Genomic DNA, 27757 nt, shown 5'->3' with positions numbered 1-27757 from the left:
CCATCTTCTCACTGAGTTTGGCTTGGCACATGGCGTTCAAGACATGGTTGGATTGTAATGCATTTTTAGTAACCATTTTCTCAAAACAACTCTCCACGGGTTGAGTCATGTATTCCTTTATTTATACAGTTGTATTAATGCAGATAACAAATATTTTCAGAACAGTTATTAGCTCTCAAGTTTTTTTTGTGGTGAGATTCCGTCTTCATCTCTAAAATTTTATTTTGCAATGTTCAATCTGTCTCTCTAATAGCCCCTAACACCAATGCTTGCCATCTCCTCGGGATCACCACTCACAGGGTAGGAAGGATGTTCTTTTCATCTCTTCAGAACTCTGAGTTTGGGGAAAGGACTAGAAAAGTGGAACGCTTTTCCTAAGGACTCAGACTTGGAGAATTGAGTCCTTAGGGTGCGGGGGTTGGGAGGAGATGGTAGATAGCAAGCGTGACCTTGAATAGAGCAAGAGGAGAGACTTGGCCAGCCATCTTTCTCTTCCTACTGGATTCCAGAAAACTACAGGAGAAAGAAAGAAAAGGAAGGAAGAGAGGGAGGACAGGAGGGAGAAATTATAGCAATGAGTGGGGAGGAAATGGAATTGGAGATTTTGTATTAAGAAATACTTTCAGATCTACCAACTGAAGCCCAGCCAGGGCCTTTGACAAAGCCACACAGCATCCTCGTGTCTCTTTAAGCCTCTCAGAATGTCTCTGCATTTTTTCGGCAGCAGCAGCAGTAGGTTCCAACTCTTACATATCCTCTAATTTGCCAAGTCCCATCTCACCCTCCCATCCCCTCTACATTTCTCCCCTTCAAGGTCAAATCCCAGCGCACCTCAGCTTTTCAGGACTTTCCAGTGTGGTGAGAGCCTCAGCCTGCAGAGCCCCTCCCCGGGGAGGGGATTGTGAGTGGTGGGGCTGGAGGACATCTGCTGGGGCCTTGACTTTCTCACACATGGTTCAGATGTGCAGGGGTGTGACTGTAAACAGCGTCTTCATTGCTGCCAGAGCTGGCCTCTCCGCCCCAGTCCTGTTCCCATCACCCTAGGGGTTCCAGTAATAGGGCGTGAAGCAAACAAAGAAAAACAGTAATCTGGTGTTCCAATTGCATTTTTTTGTTTTTAGAAAATGTTAATGATAGGTTATTTGATTACCCTCGGTTTGGCTCTGCTCACTCTTTATTAAGCACATCTGGTATTTAGTAACAATATAAGTAGCAGGAGTTTTTTTGGCACTTAAAAATAAGCTCATCCAATGTCGCCATGCAGTTTGGAAACTCGTCAGAGAGGCCAGCCAAACTTGTGGAGATACAAGACGTTTTCTGTAGGCTGGGCAGCGGGCCAGGACAGCTGAAAAATGTGAATTGGCTAAGAACTGCTGCCACGCAAACACTTCTGGAAATTTCTGTGCTCGGGCCTGCCAAATCCATTATGCACAACATGAATTACAAGAGTTTCTATCTCTCCAAGCAGTTGCTTTTTGAGCTAAATTCTCCTATGCACTTTATGAAACATACACAACCAAAATGAGAAAAACACCCCCAAAATCCACTACCTTTTTTTTCCCCTTTTTGTCTCTTTCCATTTGGGTTGCCAAGCACACAATTTTTCCTGAATTGGGAGAAATAGCCTCAAAATTTGGTTTGAATTACATTAAATCTAACACGTGGGAGGCAACTGTGCTTCCTGGAAATTCTAGAAGGGAAGGATGTCTTGCATCGGGGAGACAGCCTAACATCCAGGTAGGAAAAACAATAAAATGCAACAGAAGAACTTAGAAGGGGAAAAACATACACCCAACACTCGGCATGTCCAGTAGTTGGGATTTGGGCCTCGCTGTGAGATTTTTATCAGGATGGAAAGCAAATCTGTGGGCAGAACGTGCTTCTTCTATGTCCGAGATTGTCACCCTGCTCAGAGGGGCCCCCCACATGACATCTCGGTTCCACCTTGCCGTCCTACAGACCTGTCAGCCACTCAGGCAGTTTCTGAAGCAGATGGTGGACACAGGCGGACGTGCCACAGCGGGTCGGGAAAGCCAACAGCAAAGACCAGCCAACCCTTGAATCAGATCTCGGTTCTGTCCAGGTTGCCCTCCCTCCCAGGGCTTAGAAATGTTTGCATCATTGAGTTTCTGATTCCAAATTGAGACTTGTCTCTTGTGATTCAGAGGCACTTGGTTACTCAGACTCTTCCCAGGACTGTTTGTCAGGGCCTGGAGCTCCACTCCTATTCTCCAGAATTGTTGGGATGACATTATTCATAGGACGTGCAAAAGGGCTAATATGAGATAATCATGTGAGCATGTTATGAGACAGAAAGTACAGCTAAATCCTTCCAGTTCCCACTAGGTGGAATGCTTCCCTGATACAAAGCCTTTTCCACAAAAACTAGAAGGTCACTCCCCACCCTTTCATTTTCTGGAGGCTTTCTTGTGTTAGCAAATCATGCCAATTTTAGTAAGTTGAAACTCCGAGGTGTTCTGACCAAGAGCTAATGGTCTCAACTGTGTCATTCGGTCAAGTTGCTATGCCAGTCTGTGCCTCACTTTTCCTCTCTGTGTTTGCTGTTCACCGTTTTCCCAGAGGATGGAAAAAGTCCTAAGATTTGGTGGCAGGTTCTGGCTTGGACACTCATAACTTTGTGACCTCCTTCAGGTGGCAAACTTGTCTCAGCAGTGTCCTCGCTTGTAAAATGGAACAGTGACATTTTCCTTATAGCTCAGCTGTGAAGAATTCAATGTAATGATAATTATGCACCTGCTTTGCAAACTGTAATGCAGTGTACAAATGCCCTGATTGTAGAAATTTGATCTTAAATTACTGTGAATGTGATATAGAGAGTGTGGGTCAAAGCAGTCCATGAACAATGTATTCTGGGAATTTATTGGGGTTGGCAATGAGAAGTGACTGTTGCCTTCTGCAGCTGATATAGGGCAACCTGTCTCAGTATAACTCTTAATTAAAGTATGTCACCTGCTTCTGTTCCCTCTCCCTCCCTCCCTTCCCTCCTCCCTCCCTTCTTCTCTCTCTTTCTTTCTTTCTTTCTTTCTTTCTTTCTTTCTTTCTTTCTTTCTTTTTTCTCTCTCTCTCTCTCTCCCTCCCTCCCTCCCTCCCTCCCTCCCTCCCTCCCTCTCTCTCTCTCTCTCTCTCTCTCTCTCTCTCTCTCCTTCTTTCATCAATCAGTAGAAATACCTGTTAATGTGCCATTGACAATATTGACCTAAGATTGAAGGTGAAGCTGCCAGTGCTAATTAAATTTCCCTTTCCATCGTGAACTGTATCCCAGAAGTATGGTTCACACCGAGCAGTTAAACAGGTTTGGGCGTTGGGAAAAAAAAGCCGGGGCCCCAAGAAAGCACTCTTGACCTCATTTCTATTTGGCTCACATTGTCTGTCCTGTTCTTGGCTTAAATTTGGATCACAGGACACATTTTCTCAGTTTTCTTTTCTCATGTTCCTGGATCTTTGTTGTAGAATGGTAGGAAACACAATCAGGGGAGCCAGCCAGAAAGGATCTCTCCCTTGGCGGGAAGGCTGGGGACTGTCCCAGGCTCCACGCATGCACAGCCACCTGCTCTCCCACACTCGTGTTGTTGTTTTCTTCAAGATGGCCATCGTCTGGGCATTTTAATTTAGCTTATTTGGAGGGGCCTTTTCCTTTCTCAGTTTGTAGAAACCCACCTTTTCAACTCCCCGGTAAACACGGTGACCTATCAGCAAACCAATGTGGCCCCTGTGACTTCTGTACTTGGGTTGCAGAGGACACATCAGGAGCCTGTGAATTCAGGTGAGTCCAGAAGCAGCAGAAGTATGAACAAAAACGTGCACAGAAGGCCACTGTTGGGAGAGAACTGCAGAGGGAAAGAACGGGGGTAGTGTGACAAGGGACAGAGGGAATAAGGGAAAAGAAGGCCTGGCCACCACCACTGCCAACTTGGGCAAGGACAGTGATGACACGCAAAGAGCTGACACACAGCACAGTTGGGCCTTTGCGTGCCCAACTCTCCATGGTTTGTGTACTGTCCCTGCTGAAGCCAGTTGACACTGATGTCGGGGGGTCACAAGGATGAGCATGGAATTTTCTGCAGTAAGAGTCAGATTCTGAAGCATTCCCCAGACACTGTCACATCAACCAGTCACTCCTGTCATTTCCCTTTTAGGTTTACCTCTGTGAATAAGAGGCATAAATATTTATTGGACACCTGTCATCTCATCACTCCAATGTGGGTTATCTTATTTCATTTTCACAGTAGCACCATCACAGTTTCCCTATGAAGCAGGTATGCTAAGTGTCCCTAGTTTTCATCAGAGGGAACCAAAGCTTCTGTGGGCTAAGTGACCTGACCAAGTTCACACAGCTCTTAGTGAGTGGTGGGGGCTATTTGTGGCATCCTGTGAAGGTACCACAGGCCACTGCCAGGAGCTTTCGGACTGTTGACTTCTCTCTCACCCCTAGCCTGCTTCATTCATATTATTTTTACAATTGGTGTCTAAATGGGCTCCCCACAGGGGTACACACAGAAACACATCTCTCTTTTGCTCCTGCCTATGAGCTCAGTTTTGTGCTATATTATGTCACCAGCTTTGTCTTTCTAGTATATCCTGACTACTCAGAGCAGGCCTGAGACCCCCCTCCACCTGGTCAGAGATTTTGTGTCACTTCCCCCCAACTCATGCTACCCACTAGCCATCATGACCACAAGAAAATTCCACACTTTTACTAATAAAGTTAATATTAGAAAGGGGCACCCAAATTTAAACTTTTGGGTCAAATCTATCCATAAGTGGTTAACAGACATACCACTTCATCTGACATGTTTAAAGTGAAGATTACTTTCCAGAGCTGACCCCACATTTGTATATTTGCTATTTGATGAGTACCTACTAAAACACACACTACCTTGAAAAGGTCACATGCTTAGAGTGGATGGAGGCACCTCTTGAAATCCTAGAGTCCAGAGAAAGCTTTTCCTGTGATTTTGCCCAGAACCCAGCTCTTCCTCTCCAAGGTGACAGAGCTAGCTGTGAGAGAAATTTAAAATGTCTTCTTGGAATAGTTATCTGATGCTCTGAAATGTGGTTACTAATGTTACTAACAGGACCTTCCTAGCAGCAGTTGGTTGAGCAACTGTGTATATGAGACAAGGAAAGAAAGAGGGAGAAAATATAGCTGTCACTGTTGTTTCTAAATGAAAGACTAGTTTTATCACCACAGTATAATTACTAGTGCTACACATCACCTTTACATCTTATTTATGCAATACTACAGGAAGCTAAAAAAAATTTTTTGGGGGGGTACAGTACAAATCTTAGATATTATAGACACTTGCTAAATTAGGTTGAGTGGTAGTTCCTTCCTGGATCATAAGTGTATTTGTGTCTTATGGCTGCGTAAGAAATATCCACAAGCTTAGCAGCTTAAAACACACACACATTGATTATCTCACAGCTTCCAAAAATCAGCCGGGCCCTTTGCACAGGGTCTCACAAGGTAGCAGTCAGTGTGTCACCTGGAACCAGGGTGTCATCTAGGCTTAGAGTCCTCTCCCAAGCTCACCGGGCAGAATCCATTTCCTTGAACCTGTAGCTCTCCGGCAATTTGCTTCTGCAAAGCCAGCAAAGGAGAATTTGCTCCTTTGAGTCTCTGACCTCTTGATCGTCTTTTAAAGGACTTATCTGATTAGGTCAGACCCACCCAGGATAATCTCTCTTTTGAGAATTTACAGACAACTGATTAGAGATCTTAATAATATCTGTAAAATCCCTTCACCTTTGCCACATTACATAATGAAATCACAGGAATGATATCCTATCACCTTTGCCGAATTCTATTGGTAACAAGCAAATTAAGGCCCTGCTCACACTCAAGGGGAGGCGATTATAGAAGAGCACGGGCATTGGGGGTCATCTTAGAATCTGCCTACCACAACAAGCTACTTGTGCGTTGGAAAGTTGTCTCGTAGACTTTTTGATATGTTATTATGCTTAGAGCAATAGACATACAATAGAAAAATCATTGCTGGACACTGAGGATTTGGTGATTGCAAATAAATTCATATATTTAAGACACAAAGTTTCTCCCAGAGGTACTCTGAAAAACGTCATTTTTTAAATTTTTTTTCTCTCGATAGGATAAGTAACAATCAAAAGAGCATATGGGCTACAAGAAAGAAAAATGAGCTGGGAAATCGAGGTTCTAATTCCAGTCCTCCTCTAAAAGCTATGGGAGCTGTTCCCAGCTGGAGAGTGGGGGAAATAGGGCCTGCCTTCCCTTGCAGGGTTGCTGAACAGGCAAAATGAGATGATGGGCTGAGAGGGCTTTGAAAGAACAAAGTGTGGGCACAAAGGTCTTATTGTCTTCACACAGATTGCCAAGGAGCCGGTGGTTAATAATATGCTGCTATCTCAAAAGGTGGACATGTGATCACATAACCAAGAGCTTGTTGTTTTTCGCTGTTTTTTTTTTTTTTTTTTCCAATGATAACCAGCGAGGCATTCTTAAGAGGCAGCCCAAGTCTCTGCCATAAACTGGAGAATGCGTTTTCTGTGCCCATGTGAGGAAGAGCCCCTTGCAAACTTCTGAAGTTGTCTTCTAGGTCAAAAATCTCTTGTGCAGCCTCCAGAGCCGACTTCCATAGTCCCCTGTGCGTCTCTACAAGGCACACAGAGGAAGTGAGGTAGTGGGGAGTCGGGGCCATCCTCGGTCACGTGAGAATTCCCACTCAGCACAGCCATGCAGCTGTACAGAACAAAGGCAGATACTGCCCAAGCTGGGGGACACTGCGTAGAGACCGCCCAACGAGCAGGCTTCCCTCTTGCAAGGAAACGTTGGCTGATCATGTGTTAAGATCAGATTAATGCAGGAACTAAACATGTAATAAATAATAGTACTTTAATAATAGTGGTTGTCATTGCAATGGTTATATCTGTTGAAAATATGAGCTCTAGAGCATGGGTTTCCTAGGCTAATTTTGCCTTTACTTAAAATAAATTGTACTTTATAAAATTGAAGATAATTTAAAAAGGCGAGAATTGAAGAACACCAACTCATTTTCCTTGTTTAACCATTGTCTTACTTTTTTGACAGAAAGAATTAGCAAGTTTTGGTTTTTTTTTAAAGGAATTGGCATTTAGACTCTACCCTCCCCATCTCCACTCCCTCCTCAGTTCACTCGAGCTGCCCTACTACAGACACAGGCCAGGCCTGGGTTCTGAATTCTCCAGGAAGCAACATGATTTAAACCTCCATCCAGGGCTGTGGTCATTTACATGGAAGGAAAACAAGCATTTTTAATGATCTGGAAGCCAGCTCAGTTTATGATTTGCACACCTCAGAGCTCTCAGTTAATGGAAGCATCCCAACAGCACTATCTCAATGTGATGTTGCTGACTCGTCAGAAAGAATGTTCATGCGATGCGCGAATCTGGGTGATTACTTCTCTTGTATTCCTGTGCCAAGTTAAGCATGCATTTAGAACATGAGGCAATTTGAGTAAAGCCTGCTTTTGTATTTTTTTATATGAAATGCTTGAAGCACAACTTATACATGACACGGGGAAATATATGTTCATGGCAAAGTGAGAAAAAGGAAGTGAAACATCTTATAATAACTGTTTGATCTGCACTGTGGACTTTCTTGGAATTTTCACATGAGAGGATCTTGTTGTTTTGAAAGCTATGTTGACAAACTGATCCTATATTTTTAGCATTACTTGAATGGAAAACATGCAAGATATGTGAACAATATATTTCCAAATATGTTACATATTTATAAAACACAGTCAATGCATGACAGATTGAGGAGGACATGTGGAACAAAATAACAGCTGTGGTGTACCTTGTTCCTTAGCAAATCCACACACAACAAACGACATTCGTGTCCCATGTTTTGCAAAATCTATTTTTTGAGCATTTTAGAAAAGGATGTACGAATGACAACAAAAGTTTACAAAAGAAAAATCACAAGATGGATGTTAATTTAAGTGACCTGCCATGCAATTATCACATATAAAATAAGCTCTGAAAAGGTTACCCCATTTCCCCCAGCATGCGGCCTTTTGATGGAAATGATCTTAAATGAAGCATGAGAAGTGATCTGCGTCTTAAAGTGAGCTAAAATGTCGTATGTGACGGAAAGCATATAGAAAGTTTCAGAACATAGAACAAGCTATATGTGTGCCAATGATGTTAAGATTTACGTGGGTGGAATAGAACTGGGGTCAAAGACCACAGTTTGTGGCATCAAAGACAAGATTGGGTTCTGAATTGAGAAAAGCCTGACCAGGGACACTTGGATTTGAATAATAGGCCATAGAGGGATCCATGGTAAGTTCTAAAGCAGGAATTAGCTTGAGAAGCAGTGTTTTTAAGGGGATAGTTTTAGCAGCTGTGAGTATGATGGTGGCAGGGCAAGCCCTAAGGATGATAGTATGAATCCCCTACGTTTATAATACAGATGTTTGTGATTCACAAATGCATCTTTTCATTTTCAAATCCATAATCTGAGTTATGTAACAATCCTGTGAAGCAGACAAAATGGTTTTATTATCCATATTTTCCTCTCAAAGAAACCAAGATTTTGTGACTTCAGCTCACACGTGGAAAGAAGAGGGCGGGTCCTAACAATGAGGATACTTGTTCATTTAGGATGCTATCTGGGAAAGACAGGGTTACAGATAGCTTTTTTCCTTCCTCTTCTTTTTACTTTTGTTTTTTCCAAATTTTCTTCGAGGAATAAATATTATTTTGTAGCTGTAAAAATGACATTAACTATGATGCTTCAAAGAAGAAAGGAAATCCCCACTCTTTTCTCATCTCCCTACCTGAAGCTGCCGTGTTCTTTCCTTTCCCGTGCTATAGGTCACTGGCCTCTGCCCCAGGAATTAGACGCCGAGAACGCACCCCCCTCTTCCTAGGTGGAGCTGCTGTGAGTCAGTATGGAACAGACCAGGCCGTGTGTCTGGACAACTGAACTTGCACCCTATCTTCTACAGTGCTGGGAAGTTCCTTCATATCTGCGTGTCTTAGTTTTCTGTTCTGTATCCTTCCTGTCAGATATGAAGTGTTTCAAGATTCCGAAGCAAATATTGCTTATCAAAGAAAGGTGATACTAAAATAGCATTCTTATGGGAGACTGTTAAGATGAGTCTTCTGCACTTGAGTCTTCTGCTTGGCCTTGGCCTTAGTGTAGTGAGACTTGGCCAGTGGGAGTGTGGGAGGGGAGGGTGGGTAGGCATGGGACAGAATGGAGAGTGAGGTGTACCAGCCAAGCGTAAATGGAACTCATCAGTCAGCAGGCACCCAAGCTTCCTCTGGCCCTTCCCTTGTAGCCTGGCTCGAACTGGATGGTCCTGGCTAACGGACGTGCCCAGGAACTCACGCAAGGAGGCATTCTGATCTAATGTCACAGATAACGGAGACAGCCTGCCTCACTGACCTTGGACAAGCAAACTTAGCCTCTCCATTTCCCACTTTCTCTACCTGTAAATAAATATCTCACTGGGAGGTGGAAGATAATTGAGATCAAATTTCGGAAAGATTTTTTAACTCCTTAAATTCATCAGTTTTAACCTTTGAGGGGCTCTTGGACGCTCTGAGAATCTAATGAAAGCTAGGAGCCCACCTCCCAGAAAAATACATGCATATCCATCAACTTTTCATATCAGTTCACTTGGTTTATAGACTCCCTGAAGCTTAAATTTTCTTTAGGTAGAGAAAAAGAGAAAAAGAAGAACCTACCTTAGAAGTGCTAAAAACATTTAAAGACTAATAATTGTCATTTTTATCAATAATTGTCACTGCCATCCTTGTGGGCTTTATTTATGTATCTAATGCTCTATGACATCATGACTATCCTCATTTCATTATTGCTAAAAATAAGTCCACTCTCTCCACTGGGGCTCATCCTTCCCCTCCCCCAACCCTGACCTTTTTGTGGATTTGATCATTTACACTCTGAAGTCTTGGAACCCAGGATGCTTTTGCTGTTGGTCTTCTGCGTGAGACAACATAGGTTTCTTCCATCTAAGTATAATCTATTAAATAAAGAAGAATACACATAACCGAAGTGAGTTTTTAAAATGGATTTTTCTTCATTGCTCTCGGACAATTAAAATTGCTGTGCCTGAGAGAGGAAATGGAAAGTGGCCCCTCAACATATTATAGAGGACACCTGACATAAGCATTCAATCCAAGACTGATTTGCATAATTATTGTCCTTATTATTTATTCTAAAATAATTAAAAAGCTGTAGTCTCAAAGAAAGAAGTTTTTAGAAAACAATATTTTATATAGGTTTAAAAGGAATCAACCCATTTATTCAATAATGCAAAAAATCATTATTTTCCCATTCCCACCTAATGTCTTCTGTTTTCTTCCATCATCATTTAGCCCAGCTGGGAATTAGGCATATTCTTTAGTTATACTTTAAAAAGATAAATAACTAGTGTTATGAAATAGCCATTACTTCTGTACACTACTGGACTTACTCCACAGGAAAGACACTTGCGTGTGTTAATGTTCTTAGGTTTATACTGAAACCGCCTTTCTTCTGCATTCCCATTTTTGGTGCAATGTATGTCGGTGTTCAGCACAGCAGGCTCTGGAGTTCTCCCTCTCCCTCCCTCTCTCTCTCACTATATATACAGTGAGAGAAAAAATATATATTTCCTCGCTTTTACTATCTACTACAAAAGGAGCTTGCTATTGATTGCAGCTGACTGAACTGCCTGAGCTGATATCCAAGCAACGCTAACCCAGATAGAGATTACCATTACATCAGCCGTCAGGCGAGGGAGCCTGGCAGCATGCCAGCCTGTAAAAAACGGACGTGTTTGCGTCACTGTTCCCTTGGTAATGCTTCTTGGAGCCTTGTCAGCTGTCCCCTGAGGTTGTTTCCTTAATATGTCAACAGACGTTCCTGAATCTTTAATGCTGAATAGCTCTTTTCCTTCTCCAAAAGCACTTAGGTGACCAAGCAGCTGGAGCACCCTGTTGCTACGATCTCTTAAAATGTATTTCTTTCATGAAATACATGTTTGTTCAATTCAAAACATTCGAGGGGATTTAAGAAGGTTTAGATTTCTGCTTCTCCACGTGAGAGGACCTATTTTTTAAAGAAACAAGGCAGCCCGCTTTTATCTTCCTTAGGAAAAACCCCGATTCCCTCTCCAGCTTACACAAACCTTCCAATTATCCTGTTACAGTGTGACATTTCATAGAACAAAGTAGCTAGTTGAAAGACCCGGCTGGAATGTGCCCCCATTTATGATTTGCTCTCTGACCTTGCTCCAAGAAAGTCGGCGAGACAGAAGGACGTGTGGGCAGTGACCTTCAGCGCGCCCTGCTCGTTGAGAGCCATTGTCGACTATGGGCCACATGAAATCCATTTCCTCCTTTTCCCCACCTCTTTATGTGCTGACCTGGTAACTTGATCTCCACTTTCATCTTGGAATATTTTACATTGAAACGTACCATATCCTAGTGGGTGAAAGGAGCCTTGAGCTAACGTCCCTTCCTTCTTCTGTCCACAAGTAAACACAGCTCACTGAAGTCCGGTCATTTGCCTCTGCGCAATAACCCTCAATTGCTGTGCAGTTGCTATAGCCGTTAATCACAGTTGATAGTTTGAGCAGCTTAAATTTAAAGAAAAGTCATTTGTTTTTGTGGGGTGTTGGGGTAGGAGGTGTTATTAAATTTACTTAATCATGAGTGACTGTGAAAAACAGCCCCCTTTCCCTGTGCGAACGTCAGACGCCATTGTCGGAGGGACGCCTTTCGCCAGCAGCTGCTGGGGGCGGCGGTCTTGTCCTATGGAACGTGCTAAGAGCCCTGGGGGTTCTGTGGCCACGGCATCTGCCTGCGGGCTGGCGCTCCGGGGAGTGCCGCCTCCTCGCTCTGCCAGCTGACGTAAGGATCCTGTTTCTGTTCTACAATCTTGTGCCCTCAGTGCCCGGCCTCCTGGGATCATCCCCACTGAATAAGGTCCCACTGGTTCACCAGAGGAGGATGGAAATGGAGCTGCCCAGAAGAGGAGAGATGTAGAATCACTGGATTTTGGAATTGTAAGGAATTTTTAGAGATTTAGTGAAATCCAAGCTCCTCCTTCATTTTAAGAGTGAGCACTCCGAAGTCCAGAGAAGTTCAATGACTCGGCTGGTGTGGCCAAGTTGGTGTCAGACCTGGGACGACATTCTGTGCCTCTGCACTTCCTCTGCCCTTCTCAGGACAGCAGCCTGCTCTTATCCAGGGGCAGGGCCAGCCCGGGAAGACCATGAGCCTCTTCATCCCTGTCCAGCGGAGTATGAGCGGCTCGAGGACCATTAGGCCGGGGTGGACGTGAGCAGGAACAATGGGCTCAGCTCCGGGGGGTGTCACCTGGACACTGCACTATTTTTGAGGCTTAGCTGGGTGCCCACAGGAGAGCTTTTCTGACTGCACTCCACTTAGACCGGCCCGGAGCACGCCGTCCCCAGATTGCACTCGTCCCCTGGTAGGACCGGATAGGCAGCAAGGAGCAGCCCAACAGTTGCTATGGGGCCAGAGGCAGAGAACCTGGTTGGCATTGGGACAGCATTGAACTAGACTCTCCCTCCCTCTCCCTTGGGAGCCAAGGGAGGAGAGTAGCATAGGCACATGTAAGAAAGTGGAAAGGGGCCTTTTAACCCTCACACAGGGCTTGCATATCCAGAATAAGTTTTCCTTGTCCTTCACTTCTTCCCTTTCCCCCTAATCCGTGCATCCCCCAGGGGCTGGGATGGTGTGTGGCTGGCTAAGCTTGCTGACTATGATTTGCAGCAAGGACTTTGGGGTCCAACCTCCTGAGTTTTAATCCAGGCTCTGCCAATTGATAGGTATGTTGTCTCAGGCAAGATTTTATCCTCTGTAAGCCTCAGTGTGCTCATCTGGAAAATGGAGATAATACTAGTTAGTTTAAGGAATATATAGCTAAGAAATAACATAAAGCTTGTAGCATGCTTGACAAAGTGCCTGGCACAAAATCAATTAGGACACGTCAGTCACTGCTGTTATTATTACTTACAGAAGTTCCAGAGGGAATTCTCAAGGCGATTGACAAACACAGGTCCTTTCAGTTACCAGGTGGGACTGCATCAGTAATCAGTGTATCCGCTTGGTGAACAGGAAGGGCAACTGCAGACAAGGAGACAGCCTGATGGAAAAACGCAAACCACCTCGACCTTGACAGAGCTGCATGTGAACGTGATTCCCATAGAAAGGGTCAGAGCCAGCTGGTCCTACCTGGGGAGCCCAAATTGTGCCTTTAATGGCCGAGAGCCCTAACTGTGGACAACTGGCTCCACCATGCAGTCTAACCATTGGACATGGCTGCAGGGACAAGAGATAAAAGAAGCACAAAAGTAATAATGGTTAGCACATTCACGACACTTTGCAGTTAGGGAGGGCATTCCAGACCTCTGCATAGGAGACAATGTAGTGTTTTATACTATCACCTTTTTATGGATGAACAACCAAATTCTTAGCTAGGCTACATGACTTTTCCAAGGAGAGTGAATAACTGCTGTGAGTTAGGCCTCTCCTTCCTCAAAATGTGTGTGTGTGCTCCCTCACCACACACACACTCACATGTGTGCACACATGGACACACACATGTGCATGTACACATACATGCACATATATGCACAATGCACACACACACATGCATGCACACAGGGTGAGTGACATCCAGGCATGATGCATGCCAGGAAGACTTGGCATTTGCACTGACTGGTACCAGGTCTGCACTCTGCTTGCTCCAGTTCCCCCGGAGGTCTGGGCTCATTGCACTGAGGATCAGATAAACAGACCTAGTAACCGGAGCTCCATTTCCCCCAGAAGGACCTGGGCTGAGTGACGAGGCACAGGAAAAACTGGAATGTCCCCTTTTTGTTTCCCGGTATCTCTTTTACATCATGACAACTGAGAGCAGGCTGATTTAGGAATCCATCGTGCTCTCTCAAGCTTTCGAATGAGTCATCTGGCAAATGGTTTCATGGGGAAATCACAAACCTTTCATGTCACCTATGGAAACCCTAGTATTTAGAAAACATGGTGGGGTTTCTTTTTTGGTTTTGTTGTGTTTCGCTGTCTCCTCAGTTCCGCAGTGGGAATGATACAGGGGATCACACACCACACACATACTGCATGTATCCATGCACACAGATGTATCCAAACACACAGACATATCCGTACATACAGACACATCTGTACACAGACATATACAGTTAGCTCAGCCTGGAGGGCCCTGGGGTTTCCTCTTTCTGTTGGCTACTGCAACTTCTCCCCCATCGGCTGCAGCTTTGCCTCTGGTGCCTCTGTTATACTAAGGCAGATGTGGCCAGAGTGAGCTGGGATCTGCACTCTGACAGGTGCCCCTGTATTTCCCATGGTGCCAAGGGAAGACCTTACCTGGGAACACTCGGGACAGGTTTTGAGGGAGAATTTTCTTGCTTTGTGTTTTCTACAGATATTAAGGTTTTCATTTACTCTTTTGGGGATAACAATCACTACGATACAACCATAAACCGTTTCATGCCTTCAGTATCTATGGCCTTTTCATGGCTGGCTCATTGAAAAATTTTTCCTGGAAAGTAGCTCACAATTTTTAAATAGCAAATGTGTATCCCAGTGGCTATCATACATATGAATTCAGTCCTTTGCAAAGTCCTCTGCAAAGAACACCTTCCATGGTCCAGGCACTGTTCAGGGAACAACACAGACACACTGCTTGTGTTTAGGGAGCTTATATCCAGGAATGACTGAAAAGCTTCATGGATATGTCATAAACCAAAAACTAGAATTAAGGTCAATACATGAAGCCTCACTTGAACTGGATGGTCTACCTTTGTTCATATATTTTTAAATATTTTAAATATTGCTATGAAGTCACTTGTTGGCAATCTGAATTTGAGGGTTGTGGCTGTACTTCTCTTCAGAAACTCCGAGCTCACCTCCCGTTCTCACTGCTTTGCTATGTACAGATGCCCTCCAGGCAGCCTGCTGGTGGAGGCTGTGTCAGAGAAAACCTAGGACTCTGTGAATTCTCCTATGGTGAGTATCAAACTATGAAAAAATTGGGTTTTGCTGAAGGTTTATCTTGGAAAAGGACTGATAAGTAAATATAATTTAAGTGGTTCATTTTTCTTTAGAGATATAGCAGGCAACTATTTAAATGAACTGCTTTTTTTTCTTTTTCTTTCTTAAAGCAGATTCTAATTGGCAGCTCGCTCATTCATTCATTTGTTGAATGCTGCGGTGGACCAGGCACTGTGCTTTGTGATGGAAACACAAAGTTTAATAACACACAGCCCCTGCCCTTAAGGAGCTCATAATCCTGTAAGAAAAGCAGATGTGGAGACAGCCGAGGGTCTGTGTCATGTGCTATACTTGAGGTGGGGGGTGACAAGTTCCACCCAGCATGGACAAAGGGGTAGGAAAGCTTTAAAGAGAGGACATTTGAACTGTGTCTTCAATGTGAGCTTAAAGATACCAAGTGTCTCATAACAGCCGCTGCCTTGTCTCCACCCATTTTTAACATTTGTCTATGGAGGCTATAAGGAATTTGGCCACATTATCCAGCCACGAGAAAACAGCTACACCCACCCTTTCATGGAGTAAGCTGCTTAATATTCTATTCTGTGCAATCAGAGATTAAATTCCAAATTCATTGGCACTGAAGATGAAACAGCTAATTATACACAGTAATTGCATTTGAAATCCATGTCTTTGAATGACTGATGAAATCTTCTGTCTTAAATGTTCCTGAAACTCAGTTCACCCAGTGCCCAACTGTGGTTAAGGGACAGTATATTTTCAGTCTTATAATGTGGGCACAGCTTTATGCTCTTTCACCCTTGTCCTTTCCTTGGATTCAGTCTGTGCATTAAAAGAATATTTTTGTCATAAAGGGAGAAGTAAAATTGTCTCTGTTTGCACATGACATGATATAGAAAACCCTAAAGACTCCACCAAAAACTGTTAAAACTAATAAACAAATTCAGTATAGTTGCAGAATACAAAATCAATACACAAAAATCAATTGTATTTCTATACACAAACAATGAACTGTCAGAAAGAGAAATTAAGAAAACAATGCCATTTACAATAAGCATCAAAAGAAGAAAATACTTAGAAAAAAATTTAACCAAAGAGGTGAAAGATCTGTACACTGAAGACTATAAGACCTTGAGTAAAGAAATTAAAGACACAAATAAGTAGAAAGATATCCCATGCCTACAAACTGGAAGAACAAATGCTGTTAAAATGTCCATACTACCCAAAGCAATCTACAGGTTCAATGCAATCCTTATCAAAATTCCAATAGCATTTTTCACAGAAATAGAATCAATAATCCTAAAATTTGTATGGAACCACAAAAAATCCCGAATAGTCAAAGCAATCATGAGAAGGAATAACAAAGATGGAGACATCATGTTTCCTGATTTCCAACTATATTACAAAGCTATAGTAATCAAAACAGTATGGTATTGGCATAAAACAGACACACAGATTAATGGAACAGAATATATAGTTCAGAAATAAGCTCATACTCATGCGGTCAATTAATTATCAACAAAGGAGCCAAGAAGAGAGATCCAAGATGGTGGAGTAGACAAACACTGTGCCTGCGTCCTTCTGTGAACACATTAAAATTACAATAAAATTATAGAAAAATCAACCTGGAGAATGATCTGAAGTCTAGCCTAACAGAAGTCTTACAACTAAAAATATAAAGAAGAAGCCATGCCCAAACTGTTAAGAGGGGTAGAGACATGGAATGGGCCCCAGACTACCCTGTGCTGGTTAAGAATCAGGAGACTATCTTGGCCACGAAGGCTCCCCTTGGAGGAGGGAAGGACACCAGTCCCTACACCAGGCTCCCCACCCCAGAGTACTGGTGCTGGGAAGAGGAGTCCCTACAACATCTTGGCCACGAAGGCTCCCCTTGGAGGAGGGAAGGACACCAGTCCCTACACCAGGCTCCCCACCCCAGAGTACTGGTGCTGGGAAGAGGAGTCCCCACAACATCTAGCTATAAAAATCAGTGGGGATTCCGAACATTCAGGGGGACAAAAGGCTGCAGGAAACCCAGATGTCCTCTTAAACGGCCCATGCACAGACTCACTCACTTGCAGGCACTCTCTTTGGGCTCCAGCAGAGGGATGTTGACTCGGGGGCCTTGGAGACATATGGGGGCAGACTGAGGTTTGCGGCTGCAGGAGGTGGATTGGAAGACAGTCAGCATTTTCCCAGTGAGGATTCTTCTCCCATGCAGCCAGCAGGTGGGCGCCATCCTTTCTATGTTGAGTCTGCCCCCACAGGCCAAATCTGAATCTGATTGGCCTGGTGAGCTCTGCTGCTCCGCCCTGCTGACGCACTGGGACCCTATCCCACCCACTTGCACACTGCTGGAGGCATGTTCTCCACAAGCAGTCAGCCCCTCCCACATTACACTGTTTCTTGGAAAACTATCAGTCCATGGGCCTCAGGTGGGCAGCAACTGGCCTCAGTGTGCTCTGAGACTTTTGCTGAGTCACTCCAGGCTCAGCACTGGCACCAAACCAGAGTCTACATTAACCTGCTGACCACAACTCTTCCCAGTCTAGTGACTCCCTGAGACCCTGCCTCACCCAACTTGTGTACCACACGAGGTTTTATCAGTGGCTGAACCTTAATGGAGCCAGCTGGTGGCAGGAGGCCTCTGGATGTCCTGGCTTTTCGTGGAGTTACCCCAGGGCTGGTACTTGTGGCAGCCATCCTTGGTTAGTAGCATGGCTCTCTGTGGGGACAGAGTCCCAGAAAGCAGTTTCTAGTCTCTCGGCCTCATGTGGAAAGGTGCTGACTCAGGTAGTACATGGCCATCAGCTGTAACTAGTTAGCCATTAGCTGTAACCAGTTAGCCATTGGCCACTGATATAACTGCCGTGGCTGAGCTAGCAAGCGTGGATTGCAGTTAGCAAGGGGTTGGTTGGTTGGTTGGTTGGTTGGTTGGTTGGCAGGCAGAGAAGCGGACAGCGGATTGCGGCTAGCAAGTGTGGTTAGCAAGCAGATTGTGGATTGTGGATCATGTGGCTCCTGCTCCCTGTGTCTTGCCCGGCCACCAGCAAGAATATAGTGGTATGACACCCCTATCTATGACTCTGTTGGTGTTCTGTTTTGGCCTCACCATATCCTGCGTTCTTGTGCAGGGAGCAGGACCAGAGACCCTGCATGACACTCTCCCACAAGTCTCCAGGTGTAGCATAGGTAATGAACAACTATGGATCACTTTGTAACTCCTACAATGTAGCCCCTGACCAGTCACTGGCAGTGGCTGACCTGGGTCTGCACCCACAGTGGCACACCCAAAGGGCAGCCTCAACAGGCCCCAGAGCCCACTGAGGCGAATCCCACTCAGTGAAGTAAGCCACTCACACAGCAGCCCATAAGCTATGGACATGGCCAAACCCCACAGCCTGAGGGTCAATCCCACCCACTGATGTACCAATAGCAATCAAGGCTCAAGTATAACAGGAGAGCACATACAACCCACACAAAGGACACTTCTGGAGCACCCAGCTCAAGTGACCAGGGAGACTCTACCCACTGGGCCCAACAGGACACCTACTACATAAGGCCACGTGGCCAAGACTCAGAGACATAGCAGATCTACCTAATACATAGAAACAAACACAGAGAGGCATCCAACATGAATAAACAAGAAAGTACATCCCAAATTAAAGACCAGGAGAAAAATCCACAAAGAGAACTAAATGAAATAGAGGCAAACAGCCTACCAGATACAGAGCTCAAAACAATGGTTATAAGGATGCTCAAAGAACTTAGTGAGAACTTCAATTAAGAGATTGCAAGCATAAAAAGAGACATAGAAACCATAAAAAAGAATCAGTCAGAAGTGAAGAATACAATAACTGAAATGAAGAATGCACTAGAAGGAATCACCAACAGACTAGATGAAGCAGAGGATCGAATCAGCAATTCCTTGGAAGACAAGGTAGCAGAAAACACCCAATTGGGACAGCAGAAAGAAAAAAAAATGAGGATAGTTTAAGAGACCTCTGGGACAACATCAAATGTAACAACATTCATATTATAGGGGTACTAGAGGGAGAAGAGAGAAAACAAGACATTGAGAAACTATTTGAAGAAATAATGACTGAAAACTTTCCTAACCTGGTGAAGGAAATAGACATAAAAGTCCAGAAAGTGCAGAAAGTCTCAAACAATATGAACTCAAACAGGCCCACACCTACCGGTGGACACATTATAATTAGAATGGCAAAGGTTAAGACAAAGAGAGAATCCTAAAAGCAGCAAGAGAAAGGCAACTAGTAACTTATATGGGAGCTCCCATAAGACTGTCAGATGATTTCTCAAGAGGAAGTTTGCAGGCCAGAAGGGAATGGCACAAAATATTCAACGTGATGAAAAGTAGGACCTACAACCAAGACTACCCTATCCAGCAAGGCTGTCATTTAAAATCGAAGGACAGGTAAAGAGCTTCCCAGACAAGAAAAAGCTAAAGAAGTTCATCGCCACCAAACCAGTATTACAAAGAATCTTAGAGGGACTCCTTTAAGATGGAAAAAAAGATCAAAATTATGAATAATGAAAGCAATAGCTACACATCTATCAAAAATTACTTTCAATGTAAATAGATTAAATGCTCCAATCAAAAGACATAGGAGGGCTGAACGGATAAGAAAACAAAACCCTTACATATGCTGCCTACAAGGATTCATGTCAGGTTGAAAGACACAGAGACAGAAAGTAAAGGGATAGAAAAGATGTTTCATGAAAATAGAAATGCAAAAAACAAAAAATCTGGTGTAGCAATACTTATACCAGACAAAATAGACTTTAAAACAAAGGTTTTAAGACGAGACAATGAATGACCCAGTAATCCCATTTCAGGGCATTTATCTGAAGAAACCCAAAATGCTACTTAGAGGGGACACGTGCATCCATATGTTCATTGCAGCACTGTTTACAATGGCCAAGATGTGGAGGCAGCCTGGGTGTCCACCCATGGACGAATGGATAAAGAGGAGGTGGTACATATGGTATATACAACGGAATATTGCTCGACCATGGAAGGGAATGGGTTCTCGCCATCTGTGGTGGCATGGATGGATCTGTAGGGAATTGTGCTGAATGGAATATTTCAGGCAGAGAGACAAATGCAATGCGATTTCAGTTATATGTGGAATCTGAGATCAAAATTAACAAACAAAACAGAAACAAACTCATAGATACAGAAAACATTTTGATGTTTGCCAGATAGGAGGGGGTTGGGGGTGTGGGTGAAAGAAGGGGAAGGAATTAAGAAGTACAAGTTGGTTGCTACAAAGTAGTCATGGGGATGTAGGGTATAGCATAAGAGATATAGTCAATAATATTGTAATAACTATGTATAGTGTCAGGTGGATACTAGATTTGTTGGGGTGATAGATGGGGGGGTTGGGGGACAGGGTGAATCAGGTGAAAGGATTAAAAAGTACAAATTGGTAGTTACAAAATAGTCATGGGGATTAAAGTACAGCATATTATAGACAATGATATGGTAATAACTATGTATAGAGCTAACTAGACTAGTGCATACTAGTCAGGGGGACCACATTTAAATTATATAAATGTCTAACCACTAAGCTGCACACCTGAAATTAATATAAAATAATATTGCATGTTAACTATAATTGATAAATACAAAAAGGAGGGTAAGGGGAATAAGAGGTCCAAATTTCCAGGTATAAAACAAATAAGTCATGGGGATGTAATGTACAGCATGGGGAATATAGTCTATAATATTGTGATAGCATGGTACGGTTTCAGATAGTTGCTGGACTTATCATGGTGATTACTTGTTTAGGTATCTAAATGTTGACTAACTATGGTGTACCCCTAAAACTAATATAATATTGTATGTTGCTATATTTTTTAAATAAAAATCCTTAAAAACAAACCAAAAAAAAGGAGCCAAGAACGTACAATGAGGAAAGGACAATCTCTTCAATATATGATGTTGGGAAAGCTGGACAGCTACATGCAAAAGAATGAAACTGGATCTTTACTCACACCACACACAAAAATCAACTCAAAATGAATCAAACCTAAACATAAGACCTGAAACCATAGGAAAAAACATAGGGGAAAATCTCCTTGACATTGGTCTTGGCAATGATTTTTTGGCCAGGAGAAGCAAAGGCAACAAAAGCAAAAATAAATAAGTGGGTCTACATCAAACTAAAAAGGTTCTGCACAGCAAATTATACCATCAACAAAATGAAAAGGCACCTGAGAGTATTTGCTCAATCCGTTGAGATTTTCCTTCCTTCCAATTGTTATCAGTTTGGCTCAAATAAACTCGTTAAAGTTTTTTTAAAAATGGAAAAGCACCTATGGAATGGGAGAAAATATTTGTAAACAACATATCTGATAAGGGGTTACTATCCAAAATATATAAGGAACGTATACAACTCAATAGCAAAAAACCAAATAATTCATTATGTAATAAATGGACAAATGACCCAAATAGACATTATTCCAAAGAAGATATACAAATGGCCCACAGGTACATGAAAAGGTGCTCAATATCACTAATTATCAGGGAAATGCAAAGCAAAACCGAAGTGAGATATCACCTCACACCCGTTAAGATGTCTGTTATCAGAAAGACAAGAGATATCAAATGCTGGTAAAGATGTGGAGAAAAGGGAACCCTGTGCATTGTTGGTTTGAATGTAAATTGGTGCAGCCACTATGGTAAAAAGTAAGGAGGTTCCTAAAAAAATTAAAAATAGAACTACCTTATGACCCAGTAATTCCACTCCTGGGTATTTATCCAAAGAAACCCAAAAAACTCATTCAAAAAATATATGCACCCCTATATTTACTACAGCACTGTTCATAATAGCCAAGATATGGAAACAACCGAAATGTCCATCAATAGACAATTGGATAAAGAAACTGTGGTGCATTTATACAATGAAGTATTACTAAGCCACGAAAAAGAAAGAAATCTTAACATTTGCAGCAACATGAATGGACCTAGAGGATATTATACTAAGTAAAATAAGTCAGAATGAGAAAGACAAATACCATATGCTCTCACTTATATGTGGAGTCTAAGGAACAGAATAAATGAGCAAACAAAACAGAAATAGATTTATAGATAAAGTTTGGTGCAACAAACTGATGGTTGCTAGCTAGGAGGGGGTCTGGGGAATGGGGAGAAGGTGAAGGGATTAGGAAGTACTGATTCGTAGTCACAAAATAGTCACAGGGATGTGAAATACAGTATGGGGGAGATAATCAATAATGTTTTAAAGATTATTTAAGGTGTCAGATGGGTACTGGACTTATTGAGGGAATCACTTCATAGATTATATAAATGCCTAACCATGGTTCTGTACACCTGAAACTAATATAAAATAATATTGAATGTCACCTATAATTAAATAGATATACTGGGGGTGCCAAAAAAATGTATACACATTTTAAGAGATGTTAACACTTTCGTCAACGTTGCTCAAGGAGTAGCTCACCGTCATCAGAAGTGTCTGGACGCTGATGGGAACCACTTTGAGCACCTCTTGTAATTGCAGAAGTCAAACGTGACTTGTATTCATCTTTTGTTATCGGTATATGTTAAGTATTACAATTTTAATACAGTTTCCCTTTCTTAAAATGTGTATATAATTTTTTGGCACCCTCTGTATATATAGTCACGGGATGTAAAGTACAGCATAGGGAATACAGTAAGTGGTATTGTAACAGCTGTATACGATGTCAGAGGGGTAGTAGACTGGGGGTGATTATCACTTTGTGAGGGGTGTACATGTCTAATCATTATGTTGTTTGGTACACATGAAACTAATAATAATAATAAAAGAAAATGTGAGCTATATATACATATATAATGGAATATTATTCAGCCTTAATAAAGAAAGAAACCCTGCCATTTGCAATAACACAAATGGCCCTGGGAGGCAGTATGAGAAGTAAAACAAGCCAGACAGCGACAAATATTGCATGGGATCACTGTGTGTGGAATCTAAAAACAGAAGTCATACTCATAGAAGCAGAGTAGAATGGTGGGTGCCAGGGGTTGGGGATGGGGGATAATGGGGAGAGGTTGGTAAAAGGGTGCAAACTTTCAGTTATAAGACAAATAAGTTCTGAGAATCTAATGTAGCATGGTGACTACTGTTGATTACACTATTTGCTAAGAGAGTAGAATTTAAGTGTTCTCACCAATACATACATACATACGTACATACACAAGGTGATGGATGTGTTAATTAACTCAACTGTGGGAATCCTTTCACAATGTATATGCATATCAAATGATCACATCATACATTTTAAACATATTGCAAATTTGTCAGTTATACCTCAATAAACCTGAAAACAACTTTTGTTACCTTTTATCTCTGCCTCACAGTTGTTGATCTCATTGAAGTCAATTAGAAAAAGAAGTACGTATGTGTGGGTGTGTGTCCATGTGTCTTTAAGGAAAGAAAGCTAGTGAGGCAGAGAAGGAGAAGGAAAACACTGAAGTATTAGAAATAGTAAGATAACCTATATCTATAGTTAAGATAACATACATAATCAGCATAAATTGTAATAAGATGACATGAATTGATAATAATTGTATAACGGTCTAATAACATGATGGCAAGTTTTTGTTTATTTTTTAAAGTCTCCAATATATTTTAAGGTTTATAATTTAAACATCTATAATTTATAGCATTTTAGTATTTTAAATACATAAGTAAAACTGCAGGGTTCTTATTCATAATTTTAGTGAGTAGTTGTTAAAATGCATTCAGTCGTTATTAGCATTTATTCCTAGAATCCATTATTATAAACATCTGGGGAAGGGAAGATACACAGGCCTTAACCGGTGCCTGCACTTCTGTTGCTGAATGCGACTCAGGACGTCTATGTGTTTGCAGGACATTTGGTTTAGTTTTCTCCAAACTTTATTGCTGTTGGCACTGTTTCGGTTGGATGGATAACGAAGGAAGTTACGTCAGATGAATCATTTCACTGTGTGTTGCTCTATAGAATCACTTTGACGGGAAAACTGACCCTGGGATAATTAGCAGGCAGTTTCAGAGCTGGAACTTTTATTTTTCTCATTGCTGTCAAATGGAGTACCTAGTTTTTGCCAGTTGAGGATTTGGGGCCGAGATGGAGGCAGCCTTGGCGCCACCGAGGAGCTGGTCCTCGTGTGAACACAGCACATGGCTTTCCTCAGCAGCCGGTCCTCATCCTCGCGGAGCCTGGGAAGAGCCCCTGGCCCCCTCTTGGGGAGGCCCCTCTAGACCTCCGTTCCGCACGCTAGTTTTGGCTTTTTGTAGCTCTGACTTACATCTGAGGTGAACTTTCCAGTTTTCAGGCAAATAAGTCAGGCTGTGCAAATTCAAGTGGCGTAACTTTTTTATTGTTGTTATTTTTCATGTCAGATGGTGCAAATGTTTTCAGGGACTATGCCAGGAATCCTGAGTCCTGTTTGGTCAAAGATCACACTGCATCTAATTGCCTCGAATCCTGCAAACCAATGTAGGGACAATAAGCTCATCTGCTTTTTGGTCAAAATGCTGACCTGACTGCTGCCCCTCTTTTTCCTTACCATGGTTTTCATATTTTTGCTTTTAATCCTTTTTGCAATTATACTTCCATATCTGTTTTATTTCAGCAGAATAACGTGTTCTGGTTCAACTGTCATGGCGATATACATTGCAACTTTATTAATAATCTTGATAATGTTATTATTATTAAAAATATAACTCTGGCACTAACAGGTATATGAGCTTCTACAAGTCCTTTAAATGCTCTGAACTTCAGTTCCCGTAACTGTAAAAGAAGGAAATTAGAGTATTTCGAGTTCCAACACTATGTTTCTGACGCGTGCATGGATGGCTTGCGCACAACTATTCAGCCTGATTGTGAGTTAACTGAGGGCTAGCCCTCTGGGGACTCCGGCTCTCCTTTCCCTGTCCTCGCTCCTTCTTCCCTCCGCTCTGCTTAGGAGAGCCGCTCAGGCTTTCAGGGCTCTGCTGCCCCTGCCCACGAGCTCAGACCCACAAGCCTCATGGAGCCCAGCCCACCTCCTGGCGAGGAGCCCTGGGCTACCACTGGGCTGTCCAGAGTTTGGCCCATCTCTCCTCTCTGCCCCTCCCCCCACCAGGGAGCGTTGTTCCAGCAGGACAGTTCCCCCCTTCCAAGACGCAAGCCAACTCCGTGGTCTTCACAGTGCCGCCTAGGAATCTGTCAATACACCTTAGGCCAGAAGCACAAAATTTCTTTGAAAATGTATATTTTATCTTATTAGTCCATGGAAAGTTTGCGTTCCACCCCACAATGTATCGATTTATTTCATTGTAAGAATACTCTTTTCAATAACCTAGGAAAACCAACCTGCAAGTAGGAAAATGTTTGAGAAATGTGGACAAATTCACTGAAGCATCCATACTGTGGAAACGGCTGTGGGTATTTCCCTCCCGCCTTTTTCGTATATGTGACTTTTGCATGCATTTAGCGACATACGTGTGTCTTAGTGAATTATTCCCCTGGAAATAACTTTTTGTCTTATCTGCTGTGTGGTAGTGAGGGGAACTCCCTGGGGGATTCTTTGGAGGTTCCCGATTTCTCCCAAAGTGTGCTAGCTGAGAGGTCCCCAGCCTTGTAGATGCTCTGACTGCTCTAGGTGACTTGGACCCACCCTTGCTCTGGACAGGTGGCTTCTCCCAACGTGGTACAATGGGGTGTCCTGTTCATCCTCTCCCCGTGCTCATTAACTTTTTCAATGTTGCTGGGACAATTGCTATTTTGACAGTCTGTTACATAACTATAACTTACTGTTTCATGATTCACATGGCTGATTTCCTGTGCAAATGATTGTTCTATCAGACCTCTGACAGGGTTTTGTTTGTTTTTGCCTCTGGGAAGTAAGGGGAACAGCCACCCTCCTGCCAGTCCTCTCTGTGGGCTGGGGTTCTGGGAGGTGCTACAGGATCACACTCTGAGGAGCCAGCATATACCTCCAGGGCAGGACCATCTCAGATCAAAGCCCAGAGTGCTTTAGCCCAACCCCATCTTCCCTCAGTTGCCCATTTGCAACAGGGTGCTGATAAGGGCCCTCAGCCTGGTGGGTGGCAGGGGCATGGGACTGATTTTCTCTGGCCAGACATAGTGCTAAGTGTTATTATAGTGATAGGAAGAGAGTCCCCATTAGCATTTTTAAGCCCTGGGGACCCCTGAAAATCAGAAGCTCACAGAAGTGCTGTCCATGGCTGCCTGAGAGCTGGGAAACTCGCACAGTCACCAAGCTGCCAGCACTTAACTCATCACCGTGCAGAGTCACTGGGACCACAGCCGTCTGAAAGGGGGCTGGGAATCTGGAAGGAGTGGTAATTAAAAAAAATTCTTTTCTATGTATTCATTTAATTAACAAATATGGACCGAGTGTCAGGATTTGCTCCTGGTAGGGAGTTAAGGTTCCCGCAGCCTCAGGGAAGAAGGGACAATTCTGAGGGTGGGAGCTGACAGGAAGCGTCAGGCTCAACACAAGTGCTGGGTATCCCTGGAGCCCTAGCACACTGCTTGCACACAGCCTAGATCCCCAAAATGTTTGTGCAATGAGTGGATAAGTGACTTAAAAGAAACAGCAGTCAGAAAGTCCAATAGAGGCGAGATAAATCCAGTCAAGTCAGAGGGAGCAAAGCCCAGGAGAAACCACTGTGTGGCAGAGTGTGTACTCAAAATGATGGCACAATGGTGGCCGAGTCCCAGGTACAGACCTGGGTTGTCCACGAGAATGCAGGGGCACAAAAAAGCAGGGAGAACAGAAGCAGGGCCCGAACCTGGGAAGCGAGCGGGCCCTAGCAGCCCCTCTAAAGAGCAGCGCTGTGTCCTCTGGGCACTGGCCAGGGGAATTTGCCTTTCACCCTGTCAGTCCTCCTCCAGGCCATCCAGGCTATCCCCGTCCTCTCTCTCCAGGCAGGCACCTCCCAGCTTCCCCAGCAGCAGATTTTCTGACCCATTCTTCCATATCCATCCTTGCTGTACATTTAAGAAGTTCTTTCTCATGTAATCCTAACAGCAATAATTTGGTGGTTGGCATTGTGAGAAACCTGGGCTGTGAGAGGTTAAGAAGCTTGCCCGAAGCTAGTAATCGTGAGAGCTAGGAGTTGGAACCAGGTATGTCTGACTGCAAGCTTGGATTTTGCCTCCTTTGCCAAAGAATTTCACAGACTCTCAGAACCTCCAAGTTGGGAGGGACCTGGGAGGTCATTTAGATGAAACCTTTAAACAATACAGGAATCAGTTTTCTAGCATTTTCCATAAGTTGAGAGTCCAAACCAGTTGCTTATGCTGTTGCATAGAGAAATAGGAAAGAAAGAGGAAGGAAGGGAGGAAAGAAGAAAGAAATGGAAGAAGAGAGGGAGGGAAGGAGAGAGAAAACAAACGTCTAGCTGCAGTGAGCATATTTAGAATGTCATTGACAGAATAATCTAGAAAAAAGTTATTTTAATTTCAGCGTACCTGAACATCTGCGGGATTTTATGTTTCATGCTGCTCTTATGTCTAGTCACATCTGGCGAGGGGCCCCACTGTCTCCCCCAGGTTAAAGTCTCTGGGGCCCCCCACCTACTCCACTCTGTCCTGGACTCTCCCCTGAGACCTCCTCTTTTCTTCTCAGGCAAGACTTTGTCTCCTTCTGATAAAGGTCCTAATT

The 27757-nt window shown here is 43.3% G+C and overlaps 1 long non-coding RNA gene across 5 annotated transcripts; it reads right to left on the bottom strand.

Annotated features, from left to right (window-relative positions):
- Positions 1-100: 100 nt before the first annotated feature.
- On the bottom strand, positions 101-27738 carry LOC109455415 (uncharacterized). 5 transcript variants are annotated; one of them, XR_002138640.2, is made up of 5 exons: positions 27565-27738; positions 13037-13146; positions 5508-5602; positions 832-1040; positions 101-513 (listed from the first exon to the last, which is right to left on the bottom strand). It is a non-coding gene; the product is annotated as an uncharacterized LOC109455415 (long non-coding RNA). The 5 variants fall into 5 exon arrangements; XR_002138641.2 differs by lacking the exon at positions 5508-5602; XR_012490752.1 differs by lacking the exons at positions 101-513; positions 832-1040; positions 5508-5602 and adding exons at positions 7775-10031; positions 11280-12899.
- Between the last annotated feature and the right edge of the window lie 19 nt (positions 27739-27757).

Source organism: Rhinolophus sinicus, linkage group LG12 (assembly GCF_036562045.2).
Source record: "Rhinolophus sinicus isolate RSC01 linkage group LG12, ASM3656204v1, whole genome shotgun sequence".
NCBI lineage: Eukaryota > Metazoa > Chordata > Mammalia > Chiroptera > Rhinolophidae > Rhinolophus > Rhinolophus sinicus.
Note: the sequence above shows the minus strand (reverse complement) of the source record. Positions and strands in the feature narration are given on the sequence as shown.